Source organism: Ipomoea triloba, chromosome 13 (assembly GCF_003576645.1).
Source record: "Ipomoea triloba cultivar NCNSP0323 chromosome 13, ASM357664v1".
In the NCBI taxonomy this organism is placed as follows: Eukaryota; Viridiplantae; Streptophyta; class Magnoliopsida; order Solanales; family Convolvulaceae; genus Ipomoea; species Ipomoea triloba.
The window spans coordinates 17,575,749-17,598,530 of record NC_044928.1 but is presented as its reverse complement, the minus strand read 5'-3'; the positions used below and the strand labels follow the sequence as shown (position 1 = coordinate 17,598,530).

The 22,782-nt window shown below is 33.6% G+C and overlaps 20 non-coding genes across 20 annotated transcripts; all 20 read right to left on the bottom strand.

The window, feature by feature from the left end:
• Positions 1-83: 83 nt before the first annotated feature.
• Positions 84-156, bottom strand: TRNAA-AGC. The gene has a single exon. It is a non-coding gene; the product is annotated as a tRNA-Ala (tRNA).
• Positions 157-1,637: 1,481 nt separating this feature from the next.
• Positions 1,638-1,710, bottom strand: TRNAA-AGC. Its single transcript has one exon. It is a non-coding gene; the product is annotated as a tRNA-Ala (tRNA).
• Positions 1,711-2,415: 705 nt separating this feature from the next.
• On the bottom strand, positions 2,416-2,488 carry TRNAA-AGC. The gene has a single exon. It is a non-coding gene; the product is annotated as a tRNA-Ala (tRNA).
• A 706-nt stretch (positions 2,489-3,194) lies between these two features.
• Positions 3,195-3,267, bottom strand: TRNAA-AGC. The gene has a single exon. It is a non-coding gene; the product is annotated as a tRNA-Ala (tRNA).
• Positions 3,268-3,970: 703 nt separating this feature from the next.
• TRNAA-AGC lies at positions 3,971-4,043 on the bottom strand. The gene has a single exon. It is a non-coding gene; the product is annotated as a tRNA-Ala (tRNA).
• Positions 4,044-4,748: 705 nt separating this feature from the next.
• On the bottom strand, positions 4,749-4,821 carry TRNAA-AGC. Its single transcript has one exon. It is a non-coding gene; the product is annotated as a tRNA-Ala (tRNA).
• Positions 4,822-5,519: 698 nt separating this feature from the next.
• TRNAA-AGC lies at positions 5,520-5,592 on the bottom strand. The gene has a single exon. It is a non-coding gene; the product is annotated as a tRNA-Ala (tRNA).
• Positions 5,593-7,200: 1,608 nt separating this feature from the next.
• On the bottom strand, positions 7,201-7,273 carry TRNAA-AGC. Its single transcript has one exon. It is a non-coding gene; the product is annotated as a tRNA-Ala (tRNA).
• Positions 7,274-7,979: 706 nt separating this feature from the next.
• On the bottom strand, positions 7,980-8,052 carry TRNAA-AGC. Its single transcript has one exon. It is a non-coding gene; the product is annotated as a tRNA-Ala (tRNA).
• Positions 8,053-9,610: 1,558 nt separating this feature from the next.
• Positions 9,611-9,683, bottom strand: TRNAA-AGC. The gene has a single exon. It is a non-coding gene; the product is annotated as a tRNA-Ala (tRNA).
• A 1,484-nt stretch (positions 9,684-11,167) lies between these two features.
• Positions 11,168-11,240, bottom strand: TRNAA-AGC. Its single transcript has one exon. It is a non-coding gene; the product is annotated as a tRNA-Ala (tRNA).
• Positions 11,241-12,724: 1,484 nt separating this feature from the next.
• Positions 12,725-12,797, bottom strand: TRNAA-AGC. Its single transcript has one exon. It is a non-coding gene; the product is annotated as a tRNA-Ala (tRNA).
• Positions 12,798-13,503: 706 nt separating this feature from the next.
• Positions 13,504-13,576, bottom strand: TRNAA-AGC. The gene has a single exon. It is a non-coding gene; the product is annotated as a tRNA-Ala (tRNA).
• A 706-nt stretch (positions 13,577-14,282) lies between these two features.
• On the bottom strand, positions 14,283-14,355 carry TRNAA-AGC. The gene has a single exon. It is a non-coding gene; the product is annotated as a tRNA-Ala (tRNA).
• Positions 14,356-15,060: 705 nt separating this feature from the next.
• TRNAA-AGC lies at positions 15,061-15,133 on the bottom strand. Its single transcript has one exon. It is a non-coding gene; the product is annotated as a tRNA-Ala (tRNA).
• Positions 15,134-15,839: 706 nt separating this feature from the next.
• On the bottom strand, positions 15,840-15,912 carry TRNAA-AGC. Its single transcript has one exon. It is a non-coding gene; the product is annotated as a tRNA-Ala (tRNA).
• Positions 15,913-18,119: 2,207 nt separating this feature from the next.
• TRNAA-AGC lies at positions 18,120-18,192 on the bottom strand. The gene has a single exon. It is a non-coding gene; the product is annotated as a tRNA-Ala (tRNA).
• Positions 18,193-18,898: 706 nt separating this feature from the next.
• On the bottom strand, positions 18,899-18,971 carry TRNAA-AGC. The gene has a single exon. It is a non-coding gene; the product is annotated as a tRNA-Ala (tRNA).
• Positions 18,972-20,388: 1,417 nt separating this feature from the next.
• Positions 20,389-20,461, bottom strand: TRNAA-AGC. Its single transcript has one exon. It is a non-coding gene; the product is annotated as a tRNA-Ala (tRNA).
• A 705-nt stretch (positions 20,462-21,166) lies between these two features.
• Positions 21,167-21,239, bottom strand: TRNAA-AGC. Its single transcript has one exon. It is a non-coding gene; the product is annotated as a tRNA-Ala (tRNA).
• Between the last annotated feature and the right edge of the window lie 1,543 nt (positions 21,240-22,782).

Here is a 22,782-nt window from a genome sequence, read left to right as displayed (position 1 = left end):
GTCACTAACTAAAAACTTGTAGATCACAAATTAAATTTCTCGCCACTAATTTGAAATTATTCAAGCTTGTATATTACAGGAATTGGAGATGCGGGGTATCGATCCCCGTACCTCTCGCATGCTAAGCGAGCGCTCTACCATCTGAGCTACATCCCCGCACTAAAAAATAAGATAAATATATGTATTTATAAGGGCATGTGTTAAACAAGGTAATTGATTTGACTCAATCTTTTAATTGGATTTGACTGGTGTGCAATTACATTCCAATTGATAACATCAATCCAATCTTAAATTATAACAGGCCAGGGTCAGAGTTTGTTGAAGAAGAAAAACAACTAGGCAATTCAAATTGTACGAACCTTGAAGAGCCTCATTATATAAGAGAATTGACTACCTAGCAGCCCTCGCCTTTACATTCTACATAAGAAAATAAAGATGGCTAAGGCAAATGCATTTAAGCAGAATAACCACACAGATCGAAGTACTATTGGTCAAGCAATGAATGAACTACAAGAAACTTTGATGCCAAATACTGAATAGTGATGTTTTCACTCACAAAATTATATTCGCTTTGCACAATATATTACCCTTTATTGAGATAAGTATGACTACCAATAAGAAAAGCAATGCATTGTATGTAATTGCAATGGCCTGCTCTAGGAAGCAAAAAGTTAATTCCTAGAAATAAGAAAGAAAATAATGCTTTTGTGCTTTGATTTATAAATATATTAAAGAACGTAGAACGAAAACGTTGAAAATTGATAGAAAATATTTTCCTGTCACTAACTAAAAACTTGTAGATCACAAATTAAATTTCTCGCCACTAATTTGAAATTATTCAAGCTTGTATATTACAAGAATTGGAGATGCGGGGTATCGATCCCCGTACCTCTTGCATGCTAAGCGAGCGCTCTACCATCTGAGCTACATCCCTGTACTAATAAATTAGATAAATATATTTGTTATATGGGATGTGTTAAACAAGGTAATTGATTTGATTCAATCTTTTAATAGGATTTGACTAGTGTGTAATTACATTCCAATTGATAACATCAATCCAATCTTAAATTATAATAGGCCAGGGTCAGAGTTTGTTGAAGAAGAAAAACAACTAGGCAATTCAAATTGTACGAACCTTGAAGAGCCTCAATATATAAGAGAATTGACTACCTAGCAGCCCTCGCCTTAACATTCTACATAAGAAAATAAAGATAGCTAAGGCAAATGCATTTAAGCAGAATAACCACACAGATCGAAATACTATTGGTCAAGCAATGAATGAACTACAAGAAACTTTGATGCCAAATACTGAATAGTGATGTTTTCACTCACAAAGTTATATTCGCTTTGCACAATATATTACCCTTTCTTGAGATAAGTACGACTACCAATAAGAAAAGCAATGCATTGTATGTAATTGCAATGGCCTGCTCTAGGAAGCAAAAAGTTAATTCCTAGAAATAAGAAAGAAAATAATGCTTCTGTGCTTTGATTTATAAATATATTAAAGAACGAAGAACCAAAACGTTGAAAATTGATAGAAAATATTTTTCCGTCACTAACTAAAAACTTGTAGATCACAAATTAAATTTCTCACCACTAATTTGAAATTATTCAAGCTTGTATATTACAGGAATTGGAGATGCGGGGTATCGATCCCCGTATCTCTCGCATGCTAAGCGAGCGCTCTACCATCTGAGCTACATCCCCAAACTAAAAAATTAGATAAATATATGTGTTTATAAGGGCATGTGTTAAACAAGGTAATTGATTTGACTCAATCTTTTAATTGGACTTGACTGGTGTGTAATTACATTCAAATTGATAACATTAATCCAATCTTAAATTATAACAGGTCAGGGTCAGAGTTTGTTGAAGAAGAAAAACAACTAGGCAATTCAAATTGTATGAACCTTGAAGAGCCTCATTATATAAGAGAATTGACTACCTAGCAGCCCTCGCCTTAACATTCTACATAAGAAAATAAAGATGGCTAAGGCAAATGAATTTAAGCAGAATAACCACACAGATCGAAATACTATTGGTCAAGCAATGAATGAACTACAAGAAACTTTGATGCCAAATACTGAATAGTGATGTTTTCACTCACAAAGTTATATTCGCTTTGCACAATATATTACCCTTTATTGAGATAAGTATGACTACCAATAAGAAAAGCAATGCATTGTATGTAATTGCAATGGCCTGCTCTAGGAAGCAAAAAGTTAATTCCTAGAAATAAGAAAGAAAATAATGCTTTTGTGCTTTGATTTATAAATATATTAAAGAACGTAGAACGAAAACGTTGAAAATTAGTAGAAAATATTTTCCCGTCACTAACTAAAAACTTGTAGATCACAAATTAAATTTCTCGCCACTAATTTGAAATTATTCAAGCTTGTATATTATAGGAATTGGAGATGCGGGGTATCGATCCCCGTACCTCTCGCATGCTAAGCGAGCGCTCTACCATCTGAGCTACATCCCCGCACTAAAAAATAAGATAAATATATGTATTTATAAGGGCATGTGTTAAACAAGGTAATTGATTTGACTCAATCTTTTAATTGGACTTGACTGGTGTGTAATTACATTCCAATTTATAACATCAATCCAATCTTAAATTATAACAGGCCAGGGTCAGAGTTTGTTGAAGAAGAAAAACAACTAGGCAATTCAAATTGTACGAACCTTGAAGAGCCTCATTATATAAGAGAATTGACTACCTAGCAGCCCTCGCCTTTACATTCTACATTAGAAAATAAAGATGACTAAGGCAAATGCATTTAAGCAGAATAACCACACAGATCGAAGTACTATTGGTCAAGCAATGAATGAAATACAAGAAACTTTGATGCCAAATACTGAATAGTGATGTTTTCACTCACAAAATTATATTCGCTTTGCACAATATATTACCCTTTATTGAGATAAAGTATGACTACCAATAAGAAAAGCAATGCATTGTATGTAATTGCAATGGCCTGCTCTAGGAAGCAAAAAGTTAATTCTTAGAAATAAGAAAGAAAATAATGCTTTTGTGCTTTGATTTATAAATATATTAAAGAACGTAGAACGAAAACGTTGAAAATTGATAGAAAATATTTTCCCGTCACTAACTAAAAACTTGTAGATCACAAATTAAATTTCTCGCCACTAATTTGAAATTATTCAAGCTTGTATATTACAAGAATTGGAGATGCGGGGTATCGATCCCCGTACCTCTCGCATGCTAAGCGAGCGCTCTACCATCTGAGCTACATCCCCGTACTAATAAATTAGATAAATATATTTGTTATATGGGATGTGTTAAACAAGGTAATTGATTTGATTCAATCTTTTAATAGGATTTGACTAGTGTGTAATTACATTCCAATTGATAACATCAATCCAATCTTAAATTATAATAGGCCAGGGTCAGAGTTTGTTGAAGAAGAAAAACAACTAGGCAATTCAAATTGTACGAACCTTGAAGAGCCTCAATATATAAGAGAATTGACCACCTAGCAGCCCTCGCCTTAACATTCTACATAAGAAAATAAAGATAGCTAAGGCAAATGCATTTAAGCAGAATAACCACACAGATCGAAATACTATTGGTCAAGCAATGAATGAACTACAAGAAACTTTGATGCCAAATACTGAATAGTGATGTTTTCACTCACAAAATTATATTCGCTTTGCACAATATATTACCCTTTATTGAGATAAGTACGACTACCAATAAGAAAAGCAATGCATTGTATGTAATTGCAATGGCCTGCTCTAGGAAGCAAAAAGTTAATTCCTAGAAATAAGAAAGAAAATAATGCTTCTGTGCTTTGATTTATAAATATATTAAAGAACGAAGAACCAAAACGTTGAAAATTGATAGAAAATATTTTTCCGTCACTAACTAAAAACTTGTAGATCACAAATTAAATTTCTCGCCACTAATTTGAAATTAGTCAAGCTTGTATATTACAGGAATTGGAGATGCGGGGTATCGATCCCCGTACCTCTCGCATGCTAAGCGAGCGCTCTACCATCTGAGCTACATCCCCACACTAAAAAATTAGATAAATATATGTGTTTATAAGGGCATGTGTTTAACAAGGTAATTGATTTGACTCAATCTTTTAATTGGACTTGACTGGTGTGTAATTACATTCCAATTGATAACATTAATCCAATCTTAAATTATAACAGGTCAGGGTCAGAGTTTGTTGAAGAAGAAAAACAACTAGGCAATTCAAATTGTATGAACCTTGAAGAGCCTCATTATATAAGAGAATTGACTACCTAGCAGCCCTCGCCTTAACATTCTACATAAGAAAATAAAGATAGCTAAGGCAAATGCATTTAAGCAGAATAACCACACAGATCGAAATACTATTGGTCAAGCAATGAATGAACTACAAGAAACTTTGATGCCAAATACTGAATAGTGATGTTTTCACTCACAAAGTTATATTCGCTTTGCACAATATATTACCCTTTATTGAGATAAGTATGACTACCAATAAGAAAAGCAATGCATTGTATGTAATTGCAATGGCCTGCTCTAGGAAGCAAAAAGTTAATTCCTAGAAATAAGAAAGAAAATAATGCTTTTGTGCATTGATTTATAAATATATTAAAGAACGTAGAACGAAAACGTTGAAAATTAGTAGAAAATATTTTCCCGTCACTAACTAAAAACTTGTAGATCACAAATTAAATTTCTCGCCACTAATTTGAAATTATTCAAGCTTGTATATTATTGGAATTGGAGATGCGAGGTATCGATCCCCGTACCTCTCGCATGCTAAGCGAGCGCTATACCATCTGAGCTACATCCCCACACTAAAAAATAAGATAAATATATGTATTTATAAGGGCATGTGTTAAACAAGGTAATTGGTTTGACTCAATCTTTTAATTGGACTTGACTGGTGTGCAATTACATTCCAATTTATAACATCAATCCAATCTTAAATTATAACAGGCCAGGGTCAGAGTTTGTTGAAGAAGAAAAACAACTAGGCAATACAAATTGTACGAACCTTGAAGAGCCTCATTATATAAGAGAATTGACTACCTAGCAGCCCTCGCCTTTACATTCTACATTAGAAAATAAAGATGACTAAGGCAAATGCATTTAAGCAGAATAACCACACAGATCGAAGTACTATTGGTCAAGCAATGAATGAACTACAAGAAACTTTGATGCCAAATACTGAATAGTGATGTTTTCACTCACAAAGTTATATTCGCTTTGCACAATATATTACCCTTTCTTGAGATAAGTACGACTACCAATAAGAAAAGCAATGCATTGTATGTAATTGCAATGGCCTGCTCTAGGAAGCAAAAAGTTAATTCCTAGAAATAAGAAAGAAAATAATGCTTCTGTGCTTTGATTTATAAATATATTAAAGAACGAAGAACCAAAACGTTGAAAATTGATAGAAAATATTTTCCCGTCACTAACTTGTAGATCACAAATTAAATTTCTCACCACTAATTTCAAATTATTCAAGCTTGTATATTACAAGAATTGGAGATGCGGGGTATCGATCCCCGTACCTCTCGCATGCTAAGCGAGCGCTCTACCATCTGAGCTACATCCCCACACTAAAAAATTAGATAAATATATGTGTTTATAAGGGCATGTGTTAAACAAGTAATTGATTTGACTCAATCTTTTAATTGGACTTGACTGGTGTGTAATTACATTCGAATTGATAACATCAATCCAATCTTAAATTATAACAGGTCAAGGTCAGAGTTTGTTGAAGAAGACAAACAACTAGGTAATTCAAATTGTACGAACCTTGAAGAGCCTCATTATATAAGAGAATTGACTACCTAGCAGCCCTCGCCTTTATATTCTACATCAGAAAATAAAGATGGCTAAGGCAAATGCATTTATTCTACATCAGAAAATAAAGATGGCTAAGGCAAATGCATTTAAGCAGAATATCCACACAGATCGAAGTAAGGCAAATGCATTTAAGCAGAATATCCACACAGATCGAAGTACTGCAAATGCATTTAAGCAGAATATCCACACAGATCGAAGTACTATTGGTCAAGCAATGAATGAACTACAAGAAACTTTGATGCCAAATACTGAATAGTAATGTTTTTACTCACAAAGTTATATTCGCTTTGCACAATATATTACCCTTTATTGAGATAAGTATGACTACCAATAAGAAAAGCAATGCATTGTATGTAATTGCAATGTTCTGCTCTAGTAGGCAAAAAGTTAATTCCTAGAAATAAGAAAGAAAATAATGTTTCTGTGCTTTGATTTATAAATATATTAAAGAACGAAGAACCAAAACGTTGAAAATTGATAGAAAATATTTTCCCGTCACTAACTAAAAACTTGTAGATCACAAATTAAATTTCTCGCCACTAATTTGAAATTATTCAAGCTTGTATATTACCGGAATTGGAGATGCGAGGTATCAATCCCCGTACCTCTCGCATGCTAAGCGAGCGCTCTACCATCTAAGCTACATCCCCACACTAAAAAATTAGATAAATATATGTGTTTATACGGGCATGTGTTAAACAAGGTAATTGATTTGACTCAATCTTTTAATTGGATTTGACTGGTGTGCAATTACATTCCAATTGATAACATCAATCCAATCTTAAATTATAACAGGCCAGGGTTAAAGTTTGTTGAAGAAGAAAAACAACTAGGCAATTCAAACTGTACGAACCTTGAAAAAGCCTCATTATATAAGAGAATTGACTACCTAGCAGACCTCGCATTTATATTCTACATCAGAAAATAAAGATGGCTAAGGCAAAGCATTTAAGCAGAATAACCACACAGATCGAAGTACTATTGGTCAAGCAATGAATGAACTACAAGAAACTTTGATGCCAAATACTGAATAGTGATGTTTTCACTCATAAAATTATATTCGCTTTGCACAATATATTACCCTTTCTTTAGATAAGTACAACTACCAATAAGAAAAGCAATGCATTGTATGTAATTGCAATGGCCTACTCTATGAAGCAAAAAGTTAATTCCTAGAAATAAGAAAGAAAATAATGCTTGTGTGCTTTGATTTATAAATATATTAAAGAACGAACAACCAAAATGTTGAAAATTGATAGAAAATATTTTCCCGTCACTAACTAGAAACTTGTAGATCACAAATTAAATTTCTAACCACTAATTTGAAATTACTCAAGCTTGTACATTACAGGAATTGGAGATGCAGGGTATCGATCCCCGTACCTCTCGCATGCTAAGCAAGCGCTCTACCATCTAAGCTACATCCCCACACTTAAAAACTAGATAAATATATGTATTTATAAGGGCATGTGTTAAACAAGGTAATTGATTTGACTCAATCTTTTAATTGGACTTGACTGGTGTGTAATTACATTCCAATTGATAACATCAATCCAATCTTAAATTATAACAGGCCAGAGTCAGAGTTTGTTGAAGAAGAAAAGCAACTAGGCAATTCAAATTGTACGAACCTTGAAGAGCCTCAATATATAAGAGAATTGACTACCTAGCAGCCCTCGCCTTAACATTCTACATCAGAAAATAAAGATGGCTAAGGAAAATGTATTTAAGCAGAATAACCACACAGATTGAAGTACTATTGGTCAAGCAATGAATGAAATACAAGAAACTTTGATGCCAAATACTGAATAGTGATGTTTTCACTCACAAAATTATATTCGCTTTGCACAATATATTACCCTTTATTGAGATAAAGTATGACTACCAATAAGAAAAGCAATGCATTGTATGTAATTGCAATGGCCTGCTCTAGGAAGCAAAAAGTTAATTCTTAGAAATAAGAAAGAAAATAATGCTTTTGTGCTTTGATTTATAAATATATTAAAGAACGTAGAACCAAAACGTTGAAAATTGATAGAAAATATTTTCCCGTCACTAACTAAAAACTTGTAGATCACAAATAAAATTTCTCGCCACTAATTTGAAATTATTCAAGCTTGTATATTACAGGAATTGGAGATGCGGGGTATCGATCCCCGTACCTCTCGCATGCTAAGCGAGCGCTCTACCATCTAAGCTACATCCCCACACTAAAAAATAAGATAAATATATGTATTTATAAGGGCATGTGTTAAACAAGGTAATTGATTTGACTCAATCTTTTAATTGGACTTGACTGGTGTGCAATTACATTCCAATTGATAACATCAATCCAATCTTAAATTATAACAGGCAAGGGTCAGAGTTTGTTGAAGAAAAAAAACAACTAGGCAATTCAAATTGTACGAACCTTGAAGAGCCTCATTATATAAGAGAATTGACTACCTAGCAGCCCTCGCCTTTACATTCTACATCAGAAAATAAAGATGGCTAAGGCAAATGCATTTAAGCAGAATAACCACACAGATCGAAGTACTATTGGTCAAGCAATGAATGAACTACAAGAAACTTTGATGCCAAATACTAAATAGTGATGTTTTCACTCACAAAGTTATATTCCCTTTGCACAATATATTACCCTTTCTTGAGATAACTACGACTACCATAAGGAAAACCAATGCATTGTATGTAATTGCAATGGCCTGCTCTAGGAAGCAAAAAGTTAATTCCTAGAAATAAGAAAGAAAATAATGCTTCTGTGCTTTGATTTATAAATATATTAAAGAACGAAGAACCAGATCACAAATTAAATTTCTCGCCACTAATTTGAAATTATTCAAGCTTGTATATTATAGGAATTGGAGATGCGAGGTATCAATCCCCGTACCTCTCGCAAGGAATTGGAGATGCGAGGTATCAATCCCCGTACCTCTCGCATGCTAAGCGAGCGCTCTAGTATCAATCCCCGTACCTCTCGCATGCTAAGCGAGCGCTCTACTATCAATCCCCGTACCTCTCGCATGCTAAGCGAGCGCTCTACCATCTAAGCTACATCCCCACATTAAAAAATTAGATAAATATATGTGTTTATACGGCCATGTGTTAAACAAGGTAATTGATTTGACTCAATCTTTTAATTTGATTTGACTGGTGTGCAATTACATTCCAATTGATAACATCAATCCAATCTTAAATTATAACAGGCCAGGGTTAGAGTTTGTTGAAGAAGAAAAACAACTAGGCAATTCAAACTGTACGGACCTTGAAAAAGCCTCATTATATAAGAGAATTGACTACCTAGCAGCCCTCGCATTTACATTCTACATCAGAAAATAAAGATGGCTAAGGCAAATGCATTTAAGCAGAATAACCACACAGATCGAAGTACTATTGGTCAAGCAATGAATGAACTACAAGAAACTTTGATGCCAAATACTGAATAGTGATGTTTTCACTCACAAAATTATATTCGCTTTGCACAATATATTACCCTTTCTTTAGATAAAGTATGACTACCAATAAGAAAAGCAATGCATTGTATGTAATTGCAATGGCCTGCTCTAGGAAGCAAAAAGTTAATTCTTAGTAATAAGAAAGAAAATAATGCTTTTGTGCTTTGATTTATAAATATATTAAAGAACGTAGAACCAAAACGTTGAAAATTGATAGAAAATATTTTCCCGTCACTAACTAAAAACTTGTAGATCACAAATAAAACTTCTCGCCACTAATTTGAGATTATTCAAGCTTGTATATTACAGGAATTGGAGATGCGGGGTATCGATCCTCGTACCTCTCGCATGCTAAGCGAGCGCTCTACCATCTGAGCTACATCCCCGCACTAAAAAAATAAGATAAATATATGTATTTATAAGGGCATGTGTTAAACAAGGTAATTGATTTGACTCAATCTTTTAATTGGACTTGACTGGTGTGCAATTACATTCCAATTGATAACATCAATCCAATCTTAAATTATAACAGGCCAGGGTCAGAGTTTGTTGAAGAAGAAAAACAACTAGGCAATTCAAATTGTACGAACCTTGAAGAGCCTCAATATATAAGAGAATTGACTACCTAGCAGCCCTCGCATTTATATTCTACATCAGAAAATAAAGATGGCTAAGGCAAAGCATTTAAGCAGAATAACCACACAGATCGAAGTACTATTGGTCAAGCAATGAATGAACTACAAAAAACTTTGATGCCAAATACTGAATAGTGATGTTTTCACTCACAAAGTTATATTCGCTTTGCACAATATATTACCCTTTCTTGAGATAAAGTATGACTACCAATAAGAAAAGCAATGCATTGTATGTAATTGCAATGGCCTGCTCTAGGAAGCAAAAAGTTAATTCTTAGAAATAAGAAAGAAAATAATGCTTTTGTGCTTTGATTTATAAATATATTAAAGAACGTAGAACAAAAACGTTGAAAATTGATAGAAAATATTTTCCCGTCACTAACTAAAAACTTGTAGATCACAAATTAAATTTCTCGCCACTAATTTGAAATTATTCAAGCTTGTATATTACCGGAATTGGAGATGCGAGGTATCAATCCCCGTACCTCTCGCATGCTAAGCGAGCGCTCTACCATCTAAGCTACATCCCCACACTAAAAAATTAGATAAATATATGTGTTTATACGGGCATGTGTTAAACAAGGTAATTGATTTGACTCAATCTTTTAATTGGATTTGACTGGTGTGCAATTACATTCCAATTGATAACATCAATCCAATCTTAAATTATAACAGGCCAGGGTCAGAGTTTGTTGAAAAAGAAAAACAACTAGGCAATTCAAATTGTACGAACCTTGAAGAGCCTCAATATATAAGAGAATTGACTACCTAGCAGCCCTCGCCTTAACATTCTACATCAGAAAATAAAGATGGCTAAGGCAAATGTATTTAAGTAGAATAACCACACAGATTGAATTACTATTCGTCAAGCAATGAATGAACTACAAGAAACTTTGATGTCAAATACTGAATAGTGATGTTTTCACTCCTAAAATTATATTCGCTTTTCACAATATATTACCCTTTTTTGAGATTAGTCTGGCTACCATAAGGAAAACCAATGCATTTTATGTAATTGCAATGGCCTGCTCTAGGAAGCAAAAAGTTAATTCCTAGAAATAAGAAAGAAAATTATGCTTCTGTGCTTTGATTTATAAATATATTAAAGAACGAAGAACCAAAACGTTGAAAATTGATAGAAAATATTTTCCCGTCACTAACTAAAAACTTGTAGATCACAAATTAAATTTCTCGCCACTAATTTGAAATTATTCAAGCTTGTATATTACAGGAATTGGAGATGCGAGGTATCGATCCCCGTACCTCTCGCATGCTAAGCGAGCGCTCTACCATCTGAGCTACATCCCCGCACTAAAAAATAAGATAAATATATGTGTTTATAAGGGCATGTGTTAAACAAGGTAATTGATTTGACTCAATCTTTTAATTGGATTTGACTGGTGTGCAATTACATTCCAATTGATAACATCAATCCAATCTTAAATTATAACAGGCCAGGGTCAGAGTTTGTTGAAGAAGAAAAACAACTAGGCAATTCAAATTGTACGAACCTTGAAGAGCCTCATTATATAAGAGAATTGACTACCTAGCAGCCCTCGCCTTTACATTCTACATCAGAAAATAAAGATGGCTAAGGCAAATGCATTTAAGCAGAATAACCACACAGATCGAAGTACTATTGGTCAAGCAATGAATGAACTACAAGAAACTTTGATGCCAAATACTGAATAGTGATGTTTTCACTCACAAAGTTATATTCGCTTTGCACAATATATTACCCTTTATTGAGATAAGTATGACTACCAATAAGAAAAGCAATGCATTGTATGTAATTGCAATGGCCTGCTCTAGGAAGCAAAAAGTTAATTCCTAGAAATAAGAAAGAAAATTATGCTTCTGTGCTTTGATTTATAAATATATTAAAGAACGAAGAACCAAAACGTTGAAAATTGATAGAAAATATTTTCCCGTCACTAACTAAAAAATTGTAGATCACAAATTAAATTTCTCGCCACTAATTTGAAATTATTCAAGCTTGTATATTACCGGAATTGGAGATGCGAGGTATCAATCCCCGTACCTCTCGCATGCTAAGCGAGCGCTCTACCATCTAAGCTACATCCCCACACTAAAAAATTAGATAAATATATGTGTTTATACGGGCATGTGTTAAACAAGGTAATTGATTTGACTCAATCTTTTAATTGGATTTGACTGGTGTGCAATTACATTCCAATTGATAACATCAATCCAATCTTAAATTATAACAGGCCAGGGTTAGAGTTTGTTGAAGAAGAAAAACAACTAGGCAATTCAAACTGTACGAACCTTGAAAAAGCCTCATTATATAAGAGAATTGACTACCTAGCAGCCCTCGCATTTATATTCTACATCAGAAAATAAAGATGGCTAAGGCAAAGCATTTAAGCAGAATAACCACACAGATCGAAGTACTATTGGTCAAGCAATGAATGAACTACAAGAAACTTTGATGCCAAATACTGAATAGTGATGTTTTCACTCACAAAATTATATTCGCTTTGCACAATATATTACCCTTTATTGAGATAAAGTAGGACTACCAATAAGAAAAGCAATGCATTGTATGTAATTGCAATGGCCTGCTCAAGGAAGCAAAAAGTTAATTCTTAGAAATAAGAAAGAAAATAATGCTTTTGTGCTTTGATTTATAAATATATTAAAGAACGTAGAACCAAAACGTTGAAAATTGATAGAAAATATTTTCCCGTCACTAACTAAAAACTTGTAGATCACAAATTAAATTTCTCGCCACTAATTTGAAATTATTCAAGCTTGTATATTACAGGAATTGGAGATTCGGGGTATCGATCCCCGTACCTCTCGCATGCTAAGCGAGCGCTCTGCCATCTGAGCTACATCCCCGCACTAAAAAATAAGATAAATATATGTATTTATAAGGGCATGTGTTAAACAAGGTAATTGATTTGACTCAATCTTTTAATTGGACTTGACTGGTGTGCAATTACATTCCAATTGATAACATCAATCCAATCTTAAATTATAACAGGCCAGGGTCAGAGTTTGTTGAAGAAGAAAAGCAACTAGGCAATTCAAATTGTACGAACCTTGAAGAGCCTCAATATATAAGAGAATTGACTACCTAGCAGCCCTCGCATTTATATTCTACATCAGAAAATAAAGATGGCTAAGGCAAATGGATTTAAGCAGAATAACCACACAGATTGAAGTACTATTGGTCAAGCAATGAATGAAATACAAGAAACTTTGATGCCAAATACTGAATAGTGATGTTTTCACTATCAAAATTATATTCGCTTTGCACAATATATTACCCTTTATTGAGATAAAGTATGACTACCAATAAGAAAAGCAATGCATTGTATGTAATTGCAATGGCCTGCTCTAGGAAGCAAAAAGTTAATTCTTAGAAATAAGAAAGAAAATAATGCTTTTGTGCTTTGATTTATAAATATATTAAAGAACGTAGAACCAAAACGTTGAAAATTGATAGAAAATATTTTCCCGTCACTAACTAAAAACTTGTAGATCACAAATTAAATTTCTCGCCACTAATTTGAAATTATTCAAGCTTGTATATTACAGGAATTGGAGATGCGGGGTATCGATCCCCGTACCTCTCGCATGCTAAGCGAGCGCTCTACCATCTGAGCTACATCCCCGCACTAAAAAATAAGATAAATATATGTGTTTATAAGGGCATGTGTTAAACAAGGTAATTGATTTGACTCAATCTTTTAATTGGACTTGACTGGTGTGCAATTACATTCCAATTGATAACATCAATCCAATCTTAAATTATAACAGGCCAGGGTCAGAGTTTGTTGAAGAAGAAAAACAACTAGGCAATTCAAATTGTACGAACCTTGAAGAGCCTCATTGTATAAGAGAATTGACTACCTAGCAGCCCTCGCCTTTACATTCTACATCAGAAAATAAAGATGGCTAAGGCAAATGCATTTAAGCAGAATAACCACACAGATCGAAGTACTATTGGTCAAGCAATGAATGAACTACAAGAAACTTTGATGCCAAATACTGAATAGTGATGTTTTCACTCACAAAATTATATTCGCTTTGCACAATATATTACCCTTTATTGAGATAAAGTATGACTACCAATAAGAAAAGCAATGCATTGTATGTAATTGCAATGGCCTGCTCTACGAAGCAAAAAGTTAATTCTTAGAAATAAGAAAGAAAATAATGCTTTTGTGCTTTGATTTATAAATATATTAAAGAACGTAGAACCAAAACGTTGAAAATTGATAGAAAATATTTTCCCGTCACTAACTAAAAACTTGTAGATCACAAATAAAATTTCTCGCCACTAATTTGAAATTATTCAATCTTGTATATTACAGGAATTGGAGATGCGGGGTATCGATCCTCGTACCTCTCGCATGCTAAGCGAGCGCTCTACCATCTGAGCTACATCCCCGCACTAAAAAATAAGATAAATATATGTATTTATAAGGGCATGTGTTAAACAAGGTAATTGATTTGACTCAATCTTTTAATTGGACTTGACTGGTGTGCAATTACATTCCAATTGATAACATCAATCCAATCTTAAATTATAACAGGCCAGGGTCAGAGTTTGTTGAAGAAGAAAAACAACTAGGCAATTCAAATTGTACGAACCTTGAAGAGCCTCATTATATAAGAGAATTGACTACCTAGCAGCCCTCGCCTTTACATTCTACATCAGAAAATAAAGATGGCTAAGGCAAATGCATTTAAGCAGAATAACCACACAGATCGAAGTACTATTGGTCAAGCAATGAATGAACTACAAGAAACTTTGATGCCAAATACTGAATAGTGATGTTTTCACTCACAAAGTTATATTCGCTTTGCACAATATATTACCCTTTCTTGAGATAACTACGACTACCATTAAGAAAAGCAATGCATTGTATGTAATTGCAATGGCCTGCTCTAGGAAGCAAAAAGTTAATTCCTAGAAATAAGAAAGAAAATAATGCTTCTGTGCTTTGATTTATAAATATATTAAAGAACGAAGAACCAAAACGTTGAAAATTGATAGAAAATATTTTCCCGTCACTAACTAAAAACTTGTAGATCACAAATTAAATTTCTCGCCACTAATTTGAAATTATTCAAGCTTGTATATTACAGGAATTGGAGATGCGGGGTATCGATCCCCGTACCTCTCGCATGCTAAGCGAGCGCTCTACCATCTGAGCTACATCCCCGCACTAAAAAATAAGATAAATATATGTATTTATAAGGGCATGTGTTAAACAAGGTAATTGATTTGACTCAATCTTTTAATTGGACTTGACTGGTGTGCAATTACATTCCAATTGATAACATCAATCCAATCTTAAATTATAACAGGCCAGGGTCAGAGTTTGTTGAAGAAGAAAAACAACTAGGCAATTCAAATTGTACGAACCTTGAAGAGCCTCATTATATAAGAGAATTGACTACCTAGCAGCCCTCGCCTTTACATTCTACATCAGAAAATAAAGATGGCTAAGGCAAATGCATTTAAGCAGAATAACCACACAGATCGAAGTACTATTGGTCAAGCAATGAATGAACTACAAGAAACTTTGATGCCAAATACTGAATAGTGATGTTTTCACTCACAAAATTATATTCGCTTTGCACAATATATTACACTTTCTTGAGATAAAGTATGACTACCAATAAGAAAAGCAATGCATTGTATGTAATTGCAATGGCCTGCTCTACGAAGCAAAAAGTTAATTCTTAGAAATAAGAAAGAAAATAATGCTTTTGTGCTTTGATTTATAAATATATTAAAGAACGTAGAACCAAAATGTTGAAAATTGATAGAAAATATTTTCCCGTCACTAACTAGAAACTTGTAGATCACAAATTAAATTTCTAACCACTAATTTGAAATTACTCAAGCTTGTACATTACAGGAATTGGAGATGCGGGGTATCGATCCCCGTACCTCTCGCATGCTAAGCGAGCGCTCTACCATCTGAGCTACATCCCCGCACTAAAAAATAAGATAAATATATGTATTTATAAGGGCATGTGTTAAACAAGGTAATTGATTTGACTCAATCTTTTAATTGGACTTGACTGGTGTGCAATTACATTCCAATTGATAACATCAATCCAATCTTAAATTATAACAGGCCAGGGTCAGAGTTTGTTGAAGAAGAAAAGCAACTAGGCAATTCAAATTGTACGAACCTTGAAGAGCCTCAATATATAAGAGAATTGACTACCTAGCAGCCCTCGCCTTAACATTCTACATCAGAAAATAAAGATGGCTAAGGCAAATGCATTTAAGCAGAATAACCACACAGATCGAAGTACTATTGGTCAAACAATGAATGAACTACAAGAAACTTTGATGCCAAATACTGAATAGTGATGTTTTCACTCACAAAGTTATATTCGCTTTGCACAATATATTACCCTTTCTTGAGATAACTACGACTACCATAAGGAAAACCAATGCATTGTATGTAATTGCAATGGCCTGCTCTAGGAAGCAAAAAGTTAATTCCTAGAAATAAGAAAGAAAATAATCCTTCTGTGCTTTGATTTATAAATATATTAAAGAACGAAGAACCAGATCACAAATTAAATTTCTCGCCACTAATTTGAAATTATTCAAGCTTGTATATTACAGGAATTGGAGATGCGAGGTATCAATCCCCGTACCTCTCGCATGCTAAGCGAGCGCTCTACCATCTAAGCTACATCCCCACATTAAAAAATTAGATAAATATATGTGTTTATACGGGCATGTGTTAAACAAGGTAATTGATTTGACTCAATCTTTTAATTGGATTTGACTGGTGTGCAATTACATTCCAATTGATAACATCAATCCAATCTTAAATTATAACAGGCCAGGGTTAGAGTTTGTTGAAGAAGAAAAACAACTAGGCAATTCAAACTGTACGAACTTTGAAAAAGCCTCATTATATAAGAGAATTGACTACCTAGCAGCCCTCGCATTTACATTCTACATCAGAAAATAAAGATGGCTAAGGCAAAGCATTTAAGCAGAATAACCACACAGATCGAAGTACTATTGGTCAAGCAATGAATGAACTACAAGAAACTTTGATGCCAAATACTGAATAGTGATGTTTTCACTCACAAAAGTATATTCGCTTTGCACAATATATTACCCTTTCATGAGATAACTACGACTACCATTAAGAAAAGCAATGCATTGTATGTGATTGCAATGGCCTGCTCTAGGAAGCAAAAAGTTAATTCTTAGAAATAAGAAAGAAAATAATGCTTCTGTGCTTTGATTTATAAATATATTAAAGAACGTAGAACCAAACCGTTGAAAATTGATAGAAAATATTTTCCCGTCACTAACTAAAAACTTGTAGATCACAAATTAAATTTCTCGCCCCTAATTTGAAATTATTCAAGCTTGTCTATTACAGGAATTGGAGATGCGGGGTATCGATCCCTGTACCTTTCGCATGCTAAGCGAGCGCTCTACCATCTGAGCTACAGCCCCGGACTAAAAAATAAGATAAATATACGTATTTATAAGGGCATGTGTTAAACAAGGTAATTGATTAGACTCAATCTTTTAATTTGATTTGACTGGTGTGCAATTACATTCAATTGATAACATTAATCCAATCTTAAATTATAACAGGCCAGGGTCAGAGTGTGTTGAAGAAGAAAAACAACTAGGCAATTCAAATTGTACGAACCTTGAAGAGCCTCATTATATAAGAGAATTGACTACCTAGCAGCCCTCGCCTTTACATTCTACATTAGAAAATAAAGATGGCCAAGGCAAAGCCTTTAAGCAGAATAACCACACAGATTGAAGTACTATTGGTCACGTAATGAATGAACTACAAGAAACTTTGATGCCAAATACTGAATAGTGATGTTTTCACTCACAAAATTATATTCGCTTTGCACAATATATTACACTTTCTTTAGATAAAGTATGACTACCAATAAGAAAAGCAATGCATTGTATGTGATTGCAATGGCCTGCTCTAGGAAGCAAAAAGTTAATTCCTAGAAATAAGAAAGAAAATAATGCTTCTGTGCTTTGATTTATAAATATATTAAAGAACGAAGAACCAAAACGTTGAAAATTGATAGAAAATATTTTCCCGTCACTAACTAAAAACTTGTAGATCACAAATTAAATTTCTCGCCACTAATTTGAAATTATTCAAGCTTGTATATTACAGGAATTGGAGATGCGGGGTATCGATCCCCGTACCTCTCGCATGCTAAGCGAGCGCTCTACCATCTGAGCTACATCCCCGCACTAAAAAATAAGATAAATATATGTGTTTATAAGGGCATGTGTTAAACAAGGTAATTGATTTGACTCAATCTTTTAATTGGATTTGACTGGTGTGCAATTACATTCCAATTGATAACATCAATCCAATCTTAAATTATAACAGGCCAGGGTCAGAGTTTGTTGAAGAAGAAAAACAACTAGGCAATTCAAATTGTACGAACCTTGAAGAGCCTCATTATATAAGAGAATTGACTACCTAGCAGCCCTCGCCTTTACATTCTACATAAGAAAATAAAGATGGCTAAGGCAAATGCATTTAAGCAGAATAACCACACAGATCGAAGTACTATTGGTCAAGCAATGAATGAACTACAAGAAACTTTGATGCCAAATACTGAATAGTGATGTTTTCACTCACAAAATTATATTCGCTTTGCACAATATATTACCCTTTATTGAGATAAAGTATGACTACCAATAAGAAAAGCAATGCATTGTATGTAATTGCAATGGCCTGCTCTAGGAAGCAAAAAGTTAATTCCTAGAAATAAGAAAGAAAATAATGCTTCTGTGCTTTGATTTATAAATATATTAAAGAACGAAGAACCAAAACGTTGAAAATTGATAGAAAATATTTTCCCGTCACTAACTAAAAACTTGTAGATCACAAATTAAATTTCTCGCCACTAATTTGAAATTATTCAAGCTTGTATATTACAGGAATTGGAGATGCGGGGTATCGATCCCCGTACCTCTCGCATGCTAAGCGAGCGCTCTACCATCTGAGCTACATCCCCGCACTAAAAAATAAGATAAATATATGTATTTATAAGGGCATGTGTTAAACAAGGTAATTGATTTGACTCAATCTTTTAATTGGACTTGACTGGTGTGCAATTACATTCCAATTGATAACATCAATCCAATCATAAATTATAACAGGCCAGGGTCAGAGTTTGTTGAAGAAGAAAAACAACTAGGCAATTCAAATTGTACGAACCTTGAAGAGCCTCATTATATAAGAGAATTGACTACCTAGCAGCCCTCGCCTTTACATTCTACATCAGAAAATAAAGATGGCTAAGGCAAATGCATTTAAGCAGAATAACCACACAGATCGAAGTACTATTGGTCAAGCAATGAATGAACTACAAGAAACTTTGATGCCAAATACTGAATAGTGATGTTTTCACTCACAAAGTTATATTCGCTTTGCACAATATATTACCCTTTCATGAGATAACTACGACTACCATTAAGAAAAGCAATGCATTGTATGTAATTGCAATGGCCTGCTCTAGGAAGCAAAAAGTTAATTCCTAGAAATAAGAAAGAAAATAATGCTTCTGTGCTTTGATTTATAAATATATTAAAGAACGAAGAACCAAAACGTTGAAAATTGATAGAAAATATTTTCCCGTCACTAACTAAAAACTTGTAGATCACAAATTAAATTTCTCACCACTAATTTCAAATTATTCAAGCTTATATATTACACGAATTAGAGATGCGGGGTATCGATCCCTGTACCTTTCGCATGCTAAGCGAGCGCTCTACCATCTGACCTACATCCCCACACTAGAAAATTAGATAAATATATGTGTTTATAAGGGCATGTGTTAAACAAGTAATTGATTTGACTCAATCTTTTAATTGGACTTGACTGGTGTGTAATTACATTCGAATTGATAACATCAATCCAATCTTAAATTATATCAGGTCAAGGTCAGAGTTTGTTGAAGAAGACAAACAACTAGGCAATTCAAATTGTACGAACCTTGAAGAGCCTCATTATATAAGAGAATTGACTACCTAGCAGCCCTCGCCTTTACATTCTACATCAGAAAATAAAGATGGGTAAGGCAAATGCATTTAAGCAGAATATCCACACAGATCGAAGNTCACTCACAAAGTTATATTCGCTTTGCACAATATATTACCCTTTATTGAGATAAGTATGACTACCAATAAGAAAAGCAATGCATTGTATGTAATTGCATTGGCCTGCTCTAGGAAGCAAAAAGTTAATTCCTAGAAATAAGAAAGAAAATAATGCTTTTGTGCTTTGATTCATAAATATATTAAAGAACGTAGAACCAAAACGTTGAAAATTGATAGAAAATATTTTCCCGTCACTAACTAAAAACTTGTAGATCACAAATAAAACTTCTCGCCACTAATTTGAGATTATTCAAGCTTGTATATTACAGGAATTGGAGATGCGGGGTATCGATCCCCGTACCTCTCGCATGCTAAGCGAGCGCTCTACCATTTGAGCTACATCCCCGCACTAAAAAATAAGATAAATATATGTATTTATAAGGGCATGTGTTAAACAAGGTAATTGATTTGACTCAATCTTTTAATTGGACTTGACTGGTGTGCAATTACATTCCAATTGATAACATCAATCCAATCTTAAATTATAACAGGCCAGGGTCAGAGTTTGTTGAAGAAGAAAAACAACTAGGCAATTCAAATTGTACGAACCTTGAAGAGCCTCATTATATAAGAGAATTGACTACCTAGCAGCCCTCGCCTTTACATTCTACATCAGAAAATAAAGATGGCTAAGGCAAATGCATTTAAGCAGAATAACCACACAGATCGAAGTACTATTGGTCAAGCAATGAATGAACTACAAGAAACTTTGATGCCAAATACTGAATAGTGATGTTTTCACTCACAAAGTTATATTCGCTTTGCACAATATATTACCCTTTATTGAGATAAGTATGACTACCAATAAGAAAAGCAATGCATTGTATGTAATTGCAATGGCCTGCTCTAGGAAGCAAAAAGTTAATTCCTAGAAATAAGAAAGAAAATAATGCTTTTGTGCTTTGATTTATAAATATATTAAAGAACGTAGAACCAAAACGTTGAAAATTGATAGAAAATATTTTCCCGTCACTAACTAAAAACTTGTAGATCACAAATAAAACTTCTCGCCACTAATATGAGATTATTCAAGTTTGTATATTACAGGAATTGGAGATGCGGGGTATCGATCCCCGTACCTCTCGCATGCTAAGCGAGTGCTCTACCATTTGAGCTACATCCCCGCACTAAAAAATAAGATAAATATATGTATTTATAAGGGCATGTGTTAAACAAGGTAATTGATTTGACTCAATCTTTTAATTGGACTTGACTGGTGTGCAATTACATTCCAATTGATAACATCAATCCAATCTTAAATTATAACAGGCCAGGGTCAGAGTTTGTTGAAGAAGAAAAACAACTAGGCAATTCAAATTGTACGAACCTTGAAGAGCCTCATTATATAAGAGAATTGACTACCTAGCAGCCCTCGCCTTTACATTCTACATCAGAAAATAAAGATGGCTAAGGCAAATGTATTTAAGCAGAATAACCACACAGATTGAAGTACTATTGGTCAAGCAATGAATGAACTACAAGAAACTTTGATGCCAAATACTGAATAGTGATGTTTTCACTCACAAAGTTATATTCGCTTTGCACAATATATTACCCTTTCATGAGATAACTACGACTACCATTAAGAAAAGCAATGCATTGTATGTAATTGCAATGTCCTGCTCTAGGAAGCAAAAAGTTAATTCCTAGAAATAAGAAAGAAAATAATGCTTCTGTGCTTTGATTTATAAATATATTAAAGAACGAAGAACCAAAACGTTGAAAATTGATAGAAAATATTTTCCCGTCACTAACTAAAAACTTGTAGATCACAAATTAAATTTCTCACCACTAATTTCAAATTATTCAAGCTTGTATATTACAAGAATTGGAGATGCGGGGTATCGATGCCCGTACCTCTTGCATGCTAAGCGAGCGCTCTACCATCTGAACTACATCCCCACACTAGAAAATTAGATAAATATATGTGTTTACTACATCCCCACACTAGAAAATTAGATAAATATATGTGTTTATAAGGGCATCACACTAGAAAATTAGATAAATATATGTGTTTATAAGGGCATGTGTTAAACAAGTAATTGATTTGACTCAATCTTTTAATTGGACTTGACTGGTGTGCAATTACATTCAATTGATAACATTAATCCAATCTTAAATTATAACAGGCCAGGGTCAGAGTTTGTTGAAGAAGAAAAACAACTAGGCAATTCAAATTGTACGAACCTTGAAGAGCCTCAATAAATAAGAGAATTGACTACCTAGCAGCCCTCGCCTTAACATTCTAAATCAGAAAATAAAGATGGCTAAGGCAAATGTATTTAAGCAGAATAACCACACAGATTGAAGTACTATTGGTCAAGCAATGAATGAACTACAAGAAACTTTGATGCCAAATACTGAATAGTGATGTTTTCACTCACAAAGTTATATTCGCTTTGCACAATATATTACCCTTTATTGAGATAAGTATGACTACCAATAAGAAAAGCAATTCATTGTATGTAATTGCAATGGCCTGCTCTAGGAAGCAAAAAGTTAATTCCTAGAAATAAGAAAGAAAATAATGCTTTTGTGCTTTGATTTATAAATATATTAAAGAACGTAGAACGAAAACATTGAAAATTGATAGAAAAATATTTTCCCGTCACTAACTAAAAACTTGTAGATCCCAAATTAAATTTCTCGCCACTAATTTGAAATTAT